This window comes from Anas acuta, chromosome 1 (genome assembly GCF_963932015.1).
Source record: "Anas acuta chromosome 1, bAnaAcu1.1, whole genome shotgun sequence".
In the NCBI taxonomy this organism is placed as follows: Eukaryota; Metazoa; Chordata; class Aves; order Anseriformes; family Anatidae; genus Anas; species Anas acuta.
The window spans coordinates 27,452,754-27,470,325 of NC_088979.1; the positions used below are offsets into that span (position 1 = coordinate 27,452,754).

At 47.5% G+C, this 17,572-nt stretch overlaps 1 long non-coding RNA gene across 2 annotated transcripts; it reads right to left on the reverse strand.

Moving 5' to 3' along the window:
• Positions 1-8: 8 nt before the first annotated feature.
• On the reverse strand, positions 9-16,185 carry LOC137852225 (uncharacterized). 2 transcript variants are annotated; one of them, XR_011093734.1, is made up of 5 exons: positions 15,594-16,185; positions 11,982-12,062; positions 10,029-10,118; positions 6,250-9,937; positions 9-5,668 (listed from the first exon to the last, which is right to left on the reverse strand). It is a non-coding gene; the product is annotated as an uncharacterized lncRNA (long non-coding RNA). The 2 variants fall into 2 exon arrangements; XR_011093733.1 differs by lacking the exon at positions 15,594-16,185 and having other exon boundaries at positions 11,982-12,468.
• Positions 16,186-17,572: the final 1,387 nt, after the last annotated feature.

Genomic DNA, 17,572 nt, shown 5'->3' on the forward strand with positions numbered 1-17,572 from the left:
GGATTTATTAAAAACTTGAGTCTTGCATCGTTTTGTTGTAAAACCACAATATACATGCAAAATCCGGTGCAGAAAAGCAGGACTGATTATTTTTTTCCACATCTGCCAGATGTGTTTTCCTTTGAGTTGATATATATATATATTTTTTTAGTGAAACCTTTTCTTATTTTTTTCCCCCTCTTTTACTTATACACCTAACCTTGCTCTTTGTCAAACCTCTGTGGCGTGCTTGGGAAGTCACTTTGGAAACAATCAGGGAACACGCTTTTCCCACAAGACTCAAGAGCGGTATTCTCTCTGTGCATGAAGCTCACTGCAAATGTAGACAGCATACCTCTATTACAAAATACAACAAATGCAGCTCTTGTTACCAAAAGCACTGTGTGAAGGCTTCAGCACAGCCAGGCAGAGCTCCCGTCCCCGTTGTTCCTGAACAAGCCTTTTCAGCCACTCGTGATGTCAGGAGGCACTGTTCAGACAGATAACAGCAATCTGCATCCCTCTGGATTCTCCTTAACCTCCATAAATAAGGACTTTCTTTGCTGCTTCATCATGTGAACCTAATGAGTTGTGGTTTGGGTGTTTTCTGTTTGCTTTTTTTTTAATATTAGAACAGGGGTTTCTAGTTAAAAACTTTCAGGACTGCAATGCAATCAGCAGTCTGCCCCTGTCTGGACCCTTCCTCCTCAACCCCACCATCAGCAGTAGGGCACCCATGGTGTGAATCAGGTGTACAGCCTCCTCAAGACCTGAAACCCAGCACAGCAGTAAGTAAACCACTAAAATACATTTCCCAAACCAGGCAGGTTTCCTGCTGCAGCTCACCAAAAAGCACAGAAGGGTCTCATCCTCTCCAAGGCTGGGAGATGACTTGGTTCATCACTAACAATCTCCATTCGTCACCTTGGAGACTGAACAATGGACAATAATTGCATTTTACACTTATCTTACAGTGTTGGCTCCTGCATCATTCAGCCCCCTCCAAAATACTGATTTTAACCCATGCTGATCATCTGCAAGCTTAAAGAGAGGGAGAAAGAGCAAAGAGGGGGGCATTCAGTCATCTGGTGGAGGTCTCTGTGCAGGGTGGGAAGGAGGCTCAAGAACAGGCTTACTTGTTGAGATAAGAAAAGAAGAAGGACAAGGAAGCCCAAAAAGATGCCATCATGTTCCTAAAAGACTATCAAGGTCTGCTAGTTGAGAAGGGTGACCGTAAAACACACCGAATTTCTTAGCAGCTGACTGGTTGTCGACAGCTGTAGGCTCCAGACAGCGATTGCCCGGTATTTCTGATTTACCAAAACCCCTCTAATTTTTGTTAATTTTTCTAGCAGAAATTCAGGAATGTATCTTTGCTATACTGCAGTTTGGTAGCACTGGGGGGTTGCATTAGAGTCTTTCCCCTCAATTCTCATTTCTCTAAGCACAGGAAACTACCCTATGGCCCAACACAGCCCAGAGGAAAGTCCCTTTGGAAGGAGTGGCCCAGATCACCTCCATCCACTCTCTAGCTTTCAGTGTGATCCAGCTGCAGGTAAGAAAGGAGATTCAATACTTGCTAGTGCTGTGAAAGCAGCAGCCAAAGTAACTCAGCAGCCAGATGGGTGGCTTGCAAAACGTCAGCTGTGGAGCACTGGCGCATTGATTTCACAACCCTTAATCCCTAATACCAGTGTTGCAGCATGGGTATTGGCGACTCCCCTGTGACTGAACCCAGAATTTTCTTACAGTAGTCATAAAAAAATAAAGAAAAAAAAACAGCATCTATTTGACAAATTTATGTGAAGTTGTGCAAATGGGTCTTCAAAACCATCTACGTCAATGGATTCTGCCTTTGATATTTTAAGCAAACTCATGTGCCAATGTCAGATGAAATCAGCACATCTCTTCCTCAGTGGGGTTACTGTCTAGCTGCCAGCCTGCTGCTTGTGCAACAACGTTGGAGCCAGCCACCGAGATGTGCAGCTGAGCAAGGAAGTGGGTAACTACCATGGAGGTAAAAGCAAGGTCAAGACCATGGCTGCAGCAAGTGCAGAGGTAAATGCTAAGCAGAGAAGCGACAAGCATCCAGAAGGGATTTTTCACAAGCATGCTGGCATCCTGTCTCGCACAGCTTGTTACGCTCCCATAGATTTCAAGCAAAAGCAGTCTGTGACAAATATTTTGAGAGTGCTTCGCAGAAATCGAAGCTGCGAGATGTTGAATCTTGCACTGGCAGAGCCAAGCACCAAAAGCTTAAAGTGAACTTTTTCCTCTACAGCCTGCACCACAGAAGAGCTTCCTGATTCGCAGAGGCTTTTTACACATCTTGTCACAGTCAACCCTGCTATGAAAAGAGTTACTTGGAAACCTTGCAGAACACAGGCATCATATCTTCCTTTAATCGATTAGGGGGGAACGCAAAAATACTGAAAGTCCTATAAATGACCCAGGGAAGCTGCTGACTGCTCGTGTTGGGCATCGCCTCGTAGCAGACGAAGCGAGGAGCCTGGCAGCTGCTGCGCTCAGCACGGTAGCAGCGCCGCGTTGCTCCCTTGTAGATGATTCACGAGGGCTTGGTGAGGGAAGCAGGCAATTCGCAACAGGAATTTCTTCTAATACACCGAGTTTAGTTAGAAACCAAAAGAGCAATCCGGGCCGTTGGAAGCGATTCAGAAGTGCGATTTTCCTTTTGAGAAGACGACTGCTTTTATTAGCCATATCACTGCAGGCACAGCAAGAGCATGGGAGAAAAGCCCTAATTCTCAACATAGCGCATGTGGCTTACACAGAACCTCTGTTAGGCTTCGTTGGGGGAAAATGGAGTTAATTAACTTCTTATGGCAGTAAAACGGGCCTTTGCGGACTTCTCACAATATCTCCAGGCAAAGGGGAAAGTACCTGCAATCTTCGCAGACATGAGGTGGAAGAGCAGCTTTCAAGTCATTTTGGGGCTAGCCAAGGCTTCTGGGGAGCACACAGCTCCATCCGGCAGTTCAGTGTGTGCGTAAAATTCACCTGCTGTGACTCAGGCATCCAAAACTTGCCAATCACCTTCACCTCCGCTTGTCGTTGAGGAAGAAAAACAGATAAAGAAAATTCGCTTATCCAAGTCCAGGAGAGACGAGCGGTCTCCTGGTGGTGCCTCTGTCTGTTGACTGACAGGAACAACCTAGAAGAGCTAGCTCTGACCTGGACACGAGCTACCTTCAAACCTCCACAACCAAGGGCAAGAACAGCCCAAATTGTAAGCCATAGAAATACTTGCAATTGTTTCAATAGCCAAACTGTTTCAATATCCAGGGGTAACCCCAATCCTCTCAGTCTACATAAAATCAGACATCACCACATGTCAAGGAGCACGTTGGTAAGCTGTGGTTCTGGCTCAAACTTGAGAGCCACACAACCAGCTGGACATTGACCAGGAAAGTCCTTCTTCAAAGCAGTATTTAAAGAGTTATCTGCCTTCACAGCTGTCAGTCAACTGGCATTTCTTTAAAGACCTGTCAAATTCTGGATCCAGTCTACATCACGTATCAATTGATACTTCTGTGGCAACTTCTGTGCTTGACAGCAACGTGTTGAGTAGTGCCATTTCTTCAGTTCTGGATGGAAAGCCTTCACATATTGGTAAGTTGTGAGATGACTTGCAGGTGCCCAACAGCAATGAAGACACGGCATTGGCTGTATACAAAAGTAAATCACATGACTGCAGAGAAGAAGTGGCCCTTCCAGTACACAGAGCAGGCTTACAAGAAAGGTGGGGAGGGACCCGTTGTCAGGGACAGTAGTGATAAGACAAGGGGGAATGGGTTTAAACTAAAAGAGGATAGGTTTAGATTGGATATTAGGAATAAATTCTTCACTCAGAGGGTGGTGAGGCCCTGGCACAGAATGTCCAGAGAAGCTGTGGATGCCCCATCCCTGGAGGTGCTCAAGGCCAGGTTGGATGGGGCTTTGGGCAACCTGGGCTGGTGGGAGGTGTCTCTGCCCATGGCAGGGGGGTGGACTGGGTGGGCTTTATGGTCCCTTCCAACCCAAACCATTCTGTGATTCTATGAAATGAAACCGTGCTGTATGCAATACTATCTTAACCATTAAGATCTTCAACTGGAACAACAAACCATCTCCTTTCCTGTGAAATGAATTTACAGCTAAACTTACACTTGTATGTTTGATCGTACTGTGTAATAACAGTATAGGTGGTATTAATAAAATACACTTATTTAAAAACACCTGTGTACATTGCTTTGGTAAAAGCTACGTTAATTAGTAATCAGGGAATGCCATGTCAGTACTGAAGCCTTAATAGTTACTTAAAAACTCAAGTGTGAACCTGGACTGGACCGGTGTTCCTGGAAAGGGCCGGAAGATTGTAGTAATTTAGTCATCAGTAATAAATTATTAATCTGGGAGTATTGTTCAACCTCTGCTACTATATTTACTTTGAAATGCCACGCCAGTGCGGTAGAATTAATAGCAACTTAAAAATAAAGGGGTTGACCTGAAAATAAGCTGGTGTCTGTGGAAAGGGAGAAGATTGATCTTAAAGTGTGGTTATAGTCGGTGTCACCTGTAGCCATCGGAGAGCAGACTGTTCTTGCCTGGAAGAGCTGCAGATGCAGCCGGTTGGTGCTACCACCTCTACAGGGTCAGGTAGGTTTCTCCCTCTCGGATTACACACTTTACTTGTAAACCTGTTATTATAACGACGATTTGTCTTCGTTAGAAGCTCTGCCACGGGGCTCCCCTTATCTGCTAGCAGAGAAGGCTGATTTCCTATCAGAGGTGGAGACAGGGCAAAGAGCGGCCATGCAACCAGCGGTGGGGAGGAAGGGCAACCAGCCGAGAGGGAACCTCACACAGCAGCAACAGGGGCCAAAACATCCCGGGAATGCACTGACTGCTGTGAGAGGTTCTTTTTTGTTGTTGGTTGGTTGGTTTGTTTTTTTCTGGGGTCTTTTCATGAAGACAGGAAGAACTGCTTTGAAGCAAAGCGCACAGAAAGGGGCTACAGACTGAGAATTCAGGGAGATGCCAGCAAGAAGCACTGAGAATGAACTTACAGGAAATAGTGTGAAAGACGGTCTAAAGCATGGAAAGAAATATACACACTAGCAGCGCCTGGCTCTTCAAAGAGCTATTTCATTTAAAAGAAGTAAAACCTTTTTGCAAGAATCTTTAGACTCAGGAAGAGGAGGACGCACAAGCTGCGCAGTCACAAAGGGAAAGATTCAACAAGAGCAGGAGAGACTTCAGAAGGCAGCTAGCTAGGCTTAGTGCCTGAAACATCATCTTGACTGTGAATGGGAAACCTCACCGCTAGAAGTGAGCCGCTGATTCACAAAGCAACGCAGCACCAAGAGGCAGCAGGAGAGGCTCTGAAGCGCAAACCCCGTTGTGCTGAACACAGCATCTCGTGGCCGGCTCAGAGCTGTCAGATTGTTCCAGCAGAGCATATTGATAGACTCAGGAAGGCAGAACACAGCCTTGCACATGCCAACCATGGAACTGCTTGTGGAAATGGAGGAGCAACGCTAGGATCAGAGGTCAGGTTTCTCATGGAGAAGATATACATGGGACATGGGCTCATAGAAGTAAGAACAAACAAGTCACAAAGTCTCTAAAGTGGTGGTCCAGGTCCAGGATGAATATCCTCTGCCAGTCCATCCTTCTAACTGAGTAACACCTGAGGGTATAAACAGGGAATTCATACAAACACTATGAAAAATGAAGCAGAAAGTGTTCTGGGACACCACATGAGCACACTTTGGCACACTCAGAACCATGTGCATGGCTGCAGGGATGAACCATAGGCTCACAAAAGCATTGGGTGCTTGTGGAGGTGCTCTTGATTCCTTTTAGGTGATTATTAAATCCAAGCAAGCCTACGTGGCCCTTCCACATTTACAGAAGGCCCTTTGCCATGTTAAAACACTCTGGCTTGAAACTGCCCTAGCTCACATTAGCCTGTTAGCCCAACCCTGATAGAGTGACAAATACAGGTTCTTCTCCCTAGGCTAGTTTCTTCCTCCTCAAATATTTTCTCATCCACTGTTCTAAAAAATAATGCACTTAACAGTTAGGTCATCACCTCCTTCACCACCAACAACTAGGAGAGCTTCTGGTGACTGTGGCAGAGCCACTGGGACAATGCTGCAGCACCAGGGATCACCAGAGGAGTGGGGCAAACCCACCCACAGCAGAGCAAGCCTTCCACATGGACGCTCACAGTGATGCACAAGCTGCTCTTCATCATATCACACCTACCTCCTTCCAGTCACTGAGAAGCAACTGCATTATGAAGCACCAGTTTGCAGCAACATCCTTCAGGGAGGTGTGTGGCACTGGATCCAGGTCACTTCTGGCTTTTGAGGGATGCCTGCTCTACCGGGATATGGGAGCATCCAAACAGGTACTAGCAGCTCTTCCCAGCAGTGCCTTGTCCAGTGGCTTTGAAACCCCACTGAGATGCTGCCACTTCCTCTGCTCCAGACATGGTTTATTGTGACACAGCAGCTGGAAGAGATGGCCTCGAAAGGCCACCAGGCAACAGGACAGCTGAGAGGACAGATGGGTCCTGGGAAGCACGGGTTTCTGGCATCAAGCATCCTTGTCCTGCACTAAGGAGAGCTGTGCAAAGCTATCTGACTACAGGGACGGGCTAAGAACCTCCTCTCTAAGCAGAAAAGAAACACGTAAAGAGGGGAAGCATCCTAAAACACACCTGTATCCACCAGTGAGCAGTAACACCGTGGCTCATGCACAGGTGTCAATGTTCCCATCTCCTGCCTCCCTCCACTCACATCCATCCCCCAGGGGACATTTTTTTCTACCTCCCATACACATCCTACCTGCTCTGTCATGTTTTCCTGGCTCCCAAGAGGATGGCTATTAAGGATTATGCTTTATGAAGGCTTCCTCAGATGCTGTCAGCCATGAACAGGGCATTTGTGGCCCTTTGCTCCCACTCAGCTCTGGTTGACAACGGGATTTTGGCACCTTGTCACTCCTCTCTGCAGCCATGGGAATGTGCTCTGTCCTGCCCTGGGAAACGTTGCCTGGGATTTGGTTCCTTGCACTCTCCCAGCAAAGAGAAAGTGGCCTCTGGAAACAATGTGTGCCAGTGCCAGCGTATTATTGCCCTTGTACTCGCCGTGAAGTAAACATTGAGGTGGAAGAGTAAGTAAATCACGGACTGGAGAGAAGAATAATCCTTTGTGAGCATTTCCACAAGAGGTTATTGAAACATCAAGCAGACACCATCAGAGCAGCTTAATAAGCTTCAAAATACTCCTGGGAAGTATCCAAGAAGAGTTAAACATACACTGGGTCGCTTTATTCGCATCTTGGGTGGGAAGGAGCAGCTACTCGGCCATGCACAGCACTAGTAACAGCAGCAGTTAGGCACAGGAAGTCAAGAAGAATACCACAGACATTTTAAATGTGAACAGATAAGTTAGCCACTCTGAAAGCATCATACCTGAGTCGGGGTGTTACTGGAGCACAGGGGACAATGTCACCTTAGGGTGTAGTCCCTTCATCCCTACGTCCCTTCTTTCTCCAGAGACAGATGTCCCACATCCTCCTGAGAAGCTTCCCCTGGGAAGGAAAAGTCATTTACTGGGACATCGGCTCAAGGGAAAGCCTTCAAACACATGGGGTTGGGGGCTGGAACCAAGAACTGCAGTGTAATTTTAGTGTAATTTCTAATTCGTTAATGCAACTGCAGGAGAGATTTCAGACCTTTAATCACGTAGATCAATCGTGATTAGTAACGATTTGTTGCAGTGGTTTGCGGTGTATTTTCTTGTAATTCGGTTTAAATATAAATCTGCCTTGACAGTTAACGGGTAAAGAAGAGAGCCTGTAAGAATTGTTCCTGTGGGAGCAAAAATCTGGATGTTGTAACATTAATTTCCATTGCAAGATGATTTTTAAATAAATCAAAGCAATTGTTCTCACTCAGGTCCTTGCACTGAAGCGGTAGCTGCTTCTCGCCCAGCCACTGAAAAACCCTAGCCCCATTTTTTAAAACAGCCTATTGGGACAATGAAATTGCTACACAAGCTTTAAAGGAGTGAGTGGCGACCAGCTTGTCATAACACGACATTCATAACACCTTCAGGGAGCAGAACGAACGGTTAAAAGGAAAGTTAGCTGACTCATTCCGCGAGTAGCTGGTGTCAGTCGTAGCAGCTTGGAAGTTAACAGATAAAAATGTTATCACGGGCAGCAGTAATATAGCCCTAACGACGACACAGGCTCGTGTGTGTAAAAGAAACCCAATTAACTGCCTTAAATACGTGTGCAATTTGTATTTGGTAGCGATATTCCAGCAGTGTACTGGAGGCCAATTGACAGCTTCTTTAGAAGAAGCCTTGCGCTTTCGTGCCTTCCGCAGGAGAATAATTTTATTTGAAGATATACAGAGACTTCAAAGCGCTGCTCCCTTCTGGTAAGTAGGCCAAATTTTGTATTCAGTCACACTGGTGGTATAAATCGAGTTTACAGTAACTCCATTGACTTCATCAGCATAATTAACCGCTGGAACAACTTACCAGCGATGCCGTACGCTCTCCATCGCTGGAAATTATTAAGTCCCAAATGTCTGGCTTGCTTGTTTGTTTTTCTGGGGGAAAAATAATATAATAAAAACTATGTTCTAGTTGAAGCTAATAAGCCAACTGGCTTGGGCTGCACATGATATCAGATGAGTGGGCTGTATTGCCACACTTGGACTTCACAAGCTATGAGCAAAAGGTCTTGGTGGACGCAGGAGCTCCGTGGTGGCACGGCATGGTGTGGACAGCCCTACCTCCAGCGCCACTAAATCCATTCAGGGCCACGTTAGCAGAGGGTGAAGCAGATCCGTCCCGTAGACAAGCCCTTGATAGAGACCTTTGAACCAACCCGAGTTAGTCTGAGATGGCCTGGACTCAAAGCATTAGCTCTGCTCCTGCTAGGAGCCAAAATACGCAACCTGATACTCACAGTTCATTTGTCACAATCAGAAGGAAAAAAAAAAAAAAAATGTTTGAGTGTCTTCCTGCGAGTTTCTAGGCAATTATTCACATATGTCACATGAATTATCAGATACCATGGGGTATTTGTTGATTTGTTATGTTTGGCTTCTGTGCAGTAAAAATCATATGTCACCGTTTGTGGGGGTGAGTAGGTCTCTCAAATGGTTCGGGAGGGTGTAATGTCTTTCCACAGGCCAATTAAAACACGCAACTGCTGCAGAGACTGTCTGAAGGGAGCCACAGAAACTATTCAAATTAGCAGCTGCTCTATATGGCCCAACTGCGAGAATCAGAGTGAGGAAAGGCATGTTAAGAGCAACATTTAATTTTTATCAGAGTTATTTAGTCCTGGGCAGTGTCACCCTGCCGGAGCAGGCTGTGCACGTTACATCCCACACCAGTTACACCAGACCATAGCAAATTATGGGGGTTGTGCTCATAATAGGATAGGTTCGGAGCCAAAAGACCAAGCTAAAGGCTTGTTGCAGTCTCCCAACCCACTGAGCTTCTCTTCTTTAAGGAGAACAAAAAAAAAAAATAAGAGGGAAAACTTGCTGTGGGATTTTAATTTCTGCCCACGTTTCACATTAGATTCCTGGTTTTGCCTCCTCTTCCAGCAGTAACAACCCCTCCAGCCTTGGGTACATGGTGTTGGCACAAAAAGGAGAACAAGCAGAGCCAGGCAGAACTGCAGCCCACGCACAGGTCAGGTTGGTCCCATGAGGAGCCCGGTGCTCTTACAGTACCTGCAGCCTTCCCAAACACCATGGACAGAAGCCGTGGTGGTAACCCCATAGCTGCATCCAGACCTGCCTCCATAGGTCACCTTCTCCACAACCAACATCTCCTTCATCAGTGTGGGTTTGAGGTAAGGCTGTTTGCCCTTCTCCATGAGGCACTTGCCCTGCTCCAAGCACATACCCCTGGAGCTTCTGTCATCAACAAATTAATAATTTTAGTTGTTTTATTGTTTTGTTTTGGTTGTTGTTTTTTAAGATTTTGCAAGGATTACTCCAATCTCACTTCCATCTCTGTCCTGCTCTGCCCTTCCGTGTCTTTTTAACAGCCACATTCAGTTCCCATTCACCTGAGGTGTGGAGGAAATCTCAGTGCCTGCCAAAATGAGAATGGGAGAATTATGAAAAGAAAAAAGGCAGGACTTCCCCTTCTATGTATTTATTTTTTAAACAGCTTCATGCCATTTGCTTTCCCAAGGCAGTGGTTCAAGCGGCCTTCTCCGGCCACTCAACTAAATGTTACAAGTAGCACCCAGCAGCACCCGTGACAACCACCACAGATGGGACTGATTTTTCTCCAGTTTGCCTTCCTGGTTTGCTCTGTGTAACTGAATACCTAAGTCCTCTCCAAGTACGGGAGCCACGCTGCAGACTGTTGCTCTTGTGTGCCAATTTCAGGTTTTAGTGGATCCCAGCGTGGTCACCAGCAGGGATCCCCCATGCCACGAGCTTCTCCTTTCTTCCTTCCACATCCTCCTTTCTCCTCCTCCTGGCTACAAGGCAGTGGAAAGTAAATGCTGCTTCTCTTTCCCATCACAGCCAGGAGAGGAGGGGAGCGGGTTTTCCCTTCCCCATTTCCACGTGGTGGTGAGAGCTGATTAACAGGGCTTTCCCCAGGGAAGAGGGAAGAGCAAGTGGGAAAGTACTGGTGCTCACCCCACTGCTGCTGCTGAGTCTTGAGGCACGAGGCTGGATCCTGGTGCAGAGCACAGACACTCCTGTGGTCCCCTAATCAAGCACTACTCCAGCTTTGGTACCTACAAAGCAGTACCTGGGACTGTCCCACCATTCCCGTCCCCAAAATGTGGGCTCATGTGCCCTCAGATAGCCTCCAAAACTGCAGCTGCATCAGCTGTGTCTGGAAGAGTCTTCAGGTGGCCACTGATCCATCTCCAAGTTGGCCATCCTTTCCTCACCTGTCATTTCTTTGTCATCAAACTCCTCCGCTGCCATGACTGCTGCCACCACAGCCTGCTGGGACAAGAGGCATAATGCATGGGGAATAGAAATGGAGAGAAGATGCAAGCCAGGGCATCCCGAGGATGGAGTTTTGGCCTGCTCCGATCACCAAAATAACACCTGAATGAGCCCCAGAGGTGGTTCAGGGAGGGATACAGACCCCTTCATGACCCAGAATGGTTTAAGTATTCAAGGGCTGGTGATAGCACTGGTGAAAGCTGTGTGCTTGCCCCATGTGCATCTAATTAACTGCCCATCTGGGGGAAGCCTTGCAGAAGGAGAAGCGAAAAGGAACAAGCTATTGCCAACAGCTGGGGTGAATCAAAACGAGCATCACACAGCCTGTTTCAGACTCCAAGTGATGCTACTGCTGAGAGAAACACAATTTCCTTTTAAAATCTTCTGAAAATACAGGGATGGGACTCAAGGATCTGCATCCATGCACCCAAACCTAGTGCCAGACCCAAACATGTCCCTTCAATGGGTCACTGACTTCATTGAAAACTTTTCATGGGTTCAAGGCTCAGGGTTTTGTGTTTGTCCTGGATTTCAGGACACCCTTCTCACCACAGTTTTCAATGCAGAAAAGGAACAACTGCACAGCCCAGCCCAGGCAGAGGCTTCAGAAAGCCTGCTGTCTGCAGCCCCACGTTTTGTGACAGCAAAATGTCGGGGCTGGGTATTTTAGCTACAGTTTTAGTCAGTCCTATTATCATTGCACTGCAGAAAAACTGCCTGAAGCGGCAGTTACACCAAAACCAAACCCCTGGGTTACACGGCATGCATGTACCAGAGGATCAGCACCATGTGGAGCAGGCTCACCCCCTCCAACACCCCTCCTTGTTGCATGCACAGCCATGAGATGCCTCAGACAAACCAGGCACCACAGATACCACAGGTCTCCCGTAAAGATGTTTCCTCTGGCCATGGTGAGCTTCATGTGAGGCAAGACATGAGCAAAGTCTCCTTCAGCAGGAGCCCAGCAGCGGGGGTGACTCACGTCTGAAATCCCCAGCGTGGGTGTTGGTCGTTTTTCACACAGGGATTGATGCCGGGACCAACAGCAGCAGTGACAAAGCTCCTGTAAAAGTCAACCAACAGTCAGGCCTCACATGCCACCTCCACGACTTCTGCAAGTGAGTAGTAGGACTCAGTAGAGTTGAACCCTGTAGGGACAGAAGAGACACACCAGGCACCCAGAAAGACCACTGAGCTATTTTTGCAACACCAGATCTTCAAAAATTACTAGATAAGGAAAGTAGCCTGGCTTCATTTGTTAACAATTTTCACACTTGCAAATGCTCCTCCAATTAGGTTCTTTCCTCTAAGTAGGGCGAGGACATGAGCTGATCAGCCTCCAAAGTAGCATCCAAAGCTTGCAAATCACTTCTAAGACATCTGCAGGAGTCTTTCACTAAGAAGTAGGAGATCATTTGGGACCAGGAGATGGGGAGGTGGACATTGGGTGGGACCACTGCCTCCTGAAGCGTAACAGGAGACCTCTCATATCCTTGCTGCATCCCAGTGGGACACGGGGCAGCCCAGCCACCCACACCAATGTGCTAGCTTGTGCCCTGGGTGGTTTTGGGCAGCTTTATGCCTCTGGTTAGTAAATCACACAGCTTGTGACAATAGCAAAACCAATTCCATCATGCACCTGGCAGCCACTTTGGCTTTCAGAGCCATTGGAAACCCTAATTTACACCCTCACAAGGCAGATCCTGGCACAGTATCTGGGTCTGGATAGCGCTGCTGGGCATCAATGCCAATCTGATTTAGCACTGCCACACTCCAGCCTGCCTATCTTGTGACTGTCCTAAAACAACCCCATAAAAAATTTGCAATATCAAGTTCCCCTCAGGAGGAAAAAACAAGTAATATCCAATAATTTAATCAGCGATATTTTACGGACTTTTTGAACAGAAAACATCCACTGATCATGTTGAAACCAATGCTGCTGTGATGTTCATTTACAGCTTAAAATTGGGATAAATTATAAGTATTTGTTCCATTTTCCTCCTTTTTGTCTGATCACTTGCGAGAAATGTGCATGACCAGATTTATACAAACAATTTTGTGTTCCCTGATATCTCTGTCCCCTGGTCCAAGAGATTCGGAGGTTTCTACAGACAGCTTTTGGTGTGTGCCTGCAGCTCCATTTTTCTCCTTGGAGAGCACCCAGCAAACATCCCCTCTCCAGGGAGGCTTAGAGTGAGTTCACAGTAAAATCTTCATATATGCAAAACAGTGATTTGCCTGAGTAGTCCTTGATTTCAGGGGCTAATCGCCAACCTGAGGAGCAAGCTCACAGCTTTGCCCTGAAATCGGGGCAGCTGTTTTGTTTGCACCTTTTCCCTTATACAGTGAGCAGAGTATTAAGATTCATCTATTAAAAATCAGCTCCAAAGAGAAGATTACCTGTTAGGGGTGGGAACCACTGGGCTTTGCAGAGCATCCCCCATCCCAGGAGCACATCTTGGTTGATCTCCCCAAAATCCCACAGGGTGAACTTGTAGATAATGTGTAGAGGGGAGAGGGAGTTTGCACCCCCATTTCTAGCTGAGCTGCTCCATACAAGTGCTGGGGAGCAGGGAGCCAAATTTTGGTGGGCTAACACTTTGCTAGCTATTGGAGCTGGACCCCGTGAGGAATACGGGGCACTGCTTTTACCACAGGTTTTCCACCCCAGCTGCAAGGCCGGCCTGGGAACGGCGCTGCTCTCCCTCCCCCTGCCTCCCCACTTCCCCAGCGAAATCCGAAAGGCGGCTATTTCTGCCATCGCTGACAAATACTGTCACCTCTCGCTGCCTCCCCTCCCTCATGGGTGACAGGGTGCAGCGCCGAGGACCGTAAATGAATCATCGCCGCCCGGCCGCTGCTGCTTTCGGGCCCGGGGGCGGGCGGCAGCAGGGCCACCCACGGCCGGGCAGTTGGGTTTGAGCAGCCCTAAGGCCACAGGGGATGTGAGGGAGGACAGGGCCTGGTCCCTTGGCAATGTCCCACCTCGTCCCTGTCATCGTAAAGGGGGCTTTCTGTACATAGGGAAACCAAGCGGGCGTTTGGCTACCACACAGTTAAGCCTCCCCACACAAGCGCCTTGATCCCATTGCCCTCAGAGCCTTCCTTCCACCCAGGCTGGCCCTGCTGCTTTTTGTTCAGGCTTCCAGCTTTACTTCAGACACAAAATTGAGCACTTTATCGCTCAAGTGACACCCGCAAGACTCCTCCCCTGCTCAGATTGCCCGATGCAGTCTGGGCACCTTCGATTTTACCAAAATTTTACTCTTTTTTTTTGCACAGCGCCACTCTCATTTCGGGGTGCCACGCGCACCTCTCCCGGTACGCCAGCGCACGCCGCCTCGCTCCTCCACGGGCGATGCATTCCCGAGCACAATCAACCCGATTGTGCTGCTCTGAAACAAGTTTTGGCTTCAGTCTGCTGGGGGAACAGCACAAGGATTTGCTATCTAATCCAATAAATCTACACTGACATCTTGTGGAGATCACGGGACCAGAATGCCTGTAGCCACCGAGAACTGTGGTGAGATTCACAGCCTCGCCGCGTCCTGCTGGACATGGGGCGCTCTGAGGGACCTGTGTCCCTCACACCACCGTGCTGGGCACCCTGGTCCCACCTCACGGCCTTCCCAAAGGACCTTCAGGCCTGGAGGATGTCCATCTGCAGGCCCTTCAACCTCAGAAGTCATCGCGCTCTGTCCACAAGCAGTCAGGAAGAAGAGTTAAGCCAACTAAACTCACAATCCCGGCTAAAATGAAGCTATTTACTTTTAAATTGTTGCTGATAGCAATGGTGTGGCCCCTCTTTCATAAGTGCCATGATGCTTCAGGCTTCACATCAAAGCACGGGCTCCCGAGGAGGAGCTATTTTCATGCTGGAATTTTATTATCTCTGTAAGCATTGGAAGAAAATGGACCTGAGTAGCACTCCAGGAATCCTTTACCACTCCTCTTCATCAAAAAAATATATGGTTTAAGCAATTAAAACATACTGCCCGCAGTTTGGGAACACATTCAAGACTTTCCTCCCTACTCACCCCGTTCATTTTAGCTCCTCAGCCAGGGTCAGAAGGGTTAAATTAAGTCACCTTTATTATAAGAAATCAGGTATAAGAAATTAATTCTTACTTCCAGTACTCAGGGGAGCATTCATCCTTGCAGTCAAGGAGCACAAAGCAGCATCAGTGCTGTTGATTGGTAGGGGTTAACACCAGGAGCTGAAATCCCACCACAGATGAAGCCTTCCAACCAAGCATCATTCCTCCAGCTTCCTCCAAACACCACACTGGGGAGCAAGTGTTTACGCTTGCTCCATAAGTGGTTAAAAAAAAAAAAAAATTAAACTGCTTTACATCTGGTTTCTAGCAAACCACTCCTATCGAACAGGCTGGAAAAGACAGAGGGTGCCATCTGATGACAGAGACAAGGTTGGGTTGGCATATGAGCAAAGCAGGTGGCATCTACACCCACCGTGTTAATGCAGGAAATTCATCCCTTCGTGGGTCTTTCATCCATTCCCTTTGGGCAAGGAACCAGCCCTGAGAAGCCTGTTTTTTCCCAGCCCAACAGGTGAAGTGGCCAGGCTCACACGTACCGTAAGCAGATGTCTGTCTCCAGGAGCATGAGCACCTAGCAGAGTGAGGGGTGCTGAGAGCAAGGGGCACCTCACATGGGATAACACACATTTGTGCCCTGAAGACAGCACCACGCCGCTGCAACCTGGTCTGAGGCTCTGAACAAAGCAAGGCTTGTCAGGAGAAGGAGTGCCTGATATTCCTGTGAAAACGAAGCAAACAAACCAAAAACCACCACAGAGTATCTACTCGGTACGCTACCCCAAAACCAGAGCAGCAAACTTCATCCAGCTAAGTACGAGCTAAAAAAACAGCTAACCCTAAGTTGTAACCATGTGCTTTGAATTTAAGCTCATTACAATAATCAGTTAGGCCACTGAGGGGGCAGGGCAAGATCAGCACTTGGAAAGCGGAGATAAAGAAGCTGAATGGCAGAAATAGGGCAGTAATACATCCCAGGCCTTGAACCGTTTCATTACACCTTCAGCCCATGGTTTGGTTTCTGATTTGTTTTCTTCTGGTATCCACACTGAAATAGAGAAGGGAACGACCGCACAACCCAGAATAATTACACCACCCTGCCACCACACCTCGTCTTCTGGCCAAAGGCAAGCTCACCAGACCCAGTGTCTGTGTGGGTTTGGTTTGGGGCTGGGAACGGGCGCAGAGGGGAACAAGCTGTCATGTTTTCAACACACAGTTTTCGTGATCCACTCTGCTCAGCCAGGCACCGCGTCTCAGCCAGCACCTGGGATCATCAGCTTGCGTCTGGTCACAACTCTACCGACACCAAACCATAACGGCCAGTGTCTGCATTTCCTCTGAGGTGGGCAGAAACCCTCTGAAACTGCACTAGAAAACCCCACTACACCATTGCACCTCTGGCACAACTTTGTCATGACTCAGACAACCCTACTCAACCAGCGGCTCTCCTACTACGTACCCATTGCAGCTGCAGCTCTGTAAGGTACGAGGTATGAGGCATGCTGAGGTATGGCATTAGCAGCGCATTAACATCACCTCAGCTTCATGCACTAAGTAGGAAGTCTGACTGCAGCACGTAACAAATGCTGTTTTGTGTTGGACAGATCCTAACGCTGAATCCATTCAGTTGCACGTAACACCACCCAGACAGTCAAAGGAGGGAAAAGCAGACATCGTAAGAAATCCCCAAAAGACTATACTGAGGGAACCCACAGCTCCAGCACCAGCAGAAAACGTCAGCAGCCAGCTTTTATCCTTTGGGCTGAGAGAAAAATGGTGTTTTTTATGCTGGCTTCTAAGTGACAAATCTGTAAGCAGTGCTTTAAATTCCTACAAACCTTCCCCTTTGGGACTATCAAGAAGGGCACACCCTTCCCTCCTTCCCCCTCTCAAAAAATAAAAAAGAAAAAGGACATAAAACTGCTGCCACTTGGGCTCTAACATGCTTTGAGCAGCTCCAATAAGCATACGTACATCCATGCAGCTAGGTCTGATTATTCAAATCCTGTTGCCTAGTATTAACTCCCAAATCTATATTTAAGCACCTAAGTAGGCATTACTACAGCTTTCCAAAGATCCTAAGCACCAAGAGCTCTTGTTAAGAGCTTGTCGAAGTAGTGACCTTCTAACGAATCAGTTTAAACAAAAACATTCACCTTGCTCCCAGTGCTGCAAAATTCAGGGCTTTCATACACAGCTAAAGCTCCCAAACCTCTTCCAGTGAGGGAACAACTTGTGAGGGTGCCCTGTCTTTCGTACCAAAACCCTGGACTGATGCAAAGAAAATACACAGATGGGCTATTTCTAAAAGCCTGTGGTGAATTCAGTGCTTTGGTTTTAGAAAAAGACTTGAAGCAGAGCAGCATGCAGGCTTTCTGGGTCTCTTCAGGCAGCTCCCAGCATCATTAGCATGTAGGAAGAATGGTATTTATTAAGTAAAATGTAACTTGGCATTGAACTGAAAATTAAAACTATTCTAGGACTGAATGGAGATACTTTGAAATAATTCTTGCTT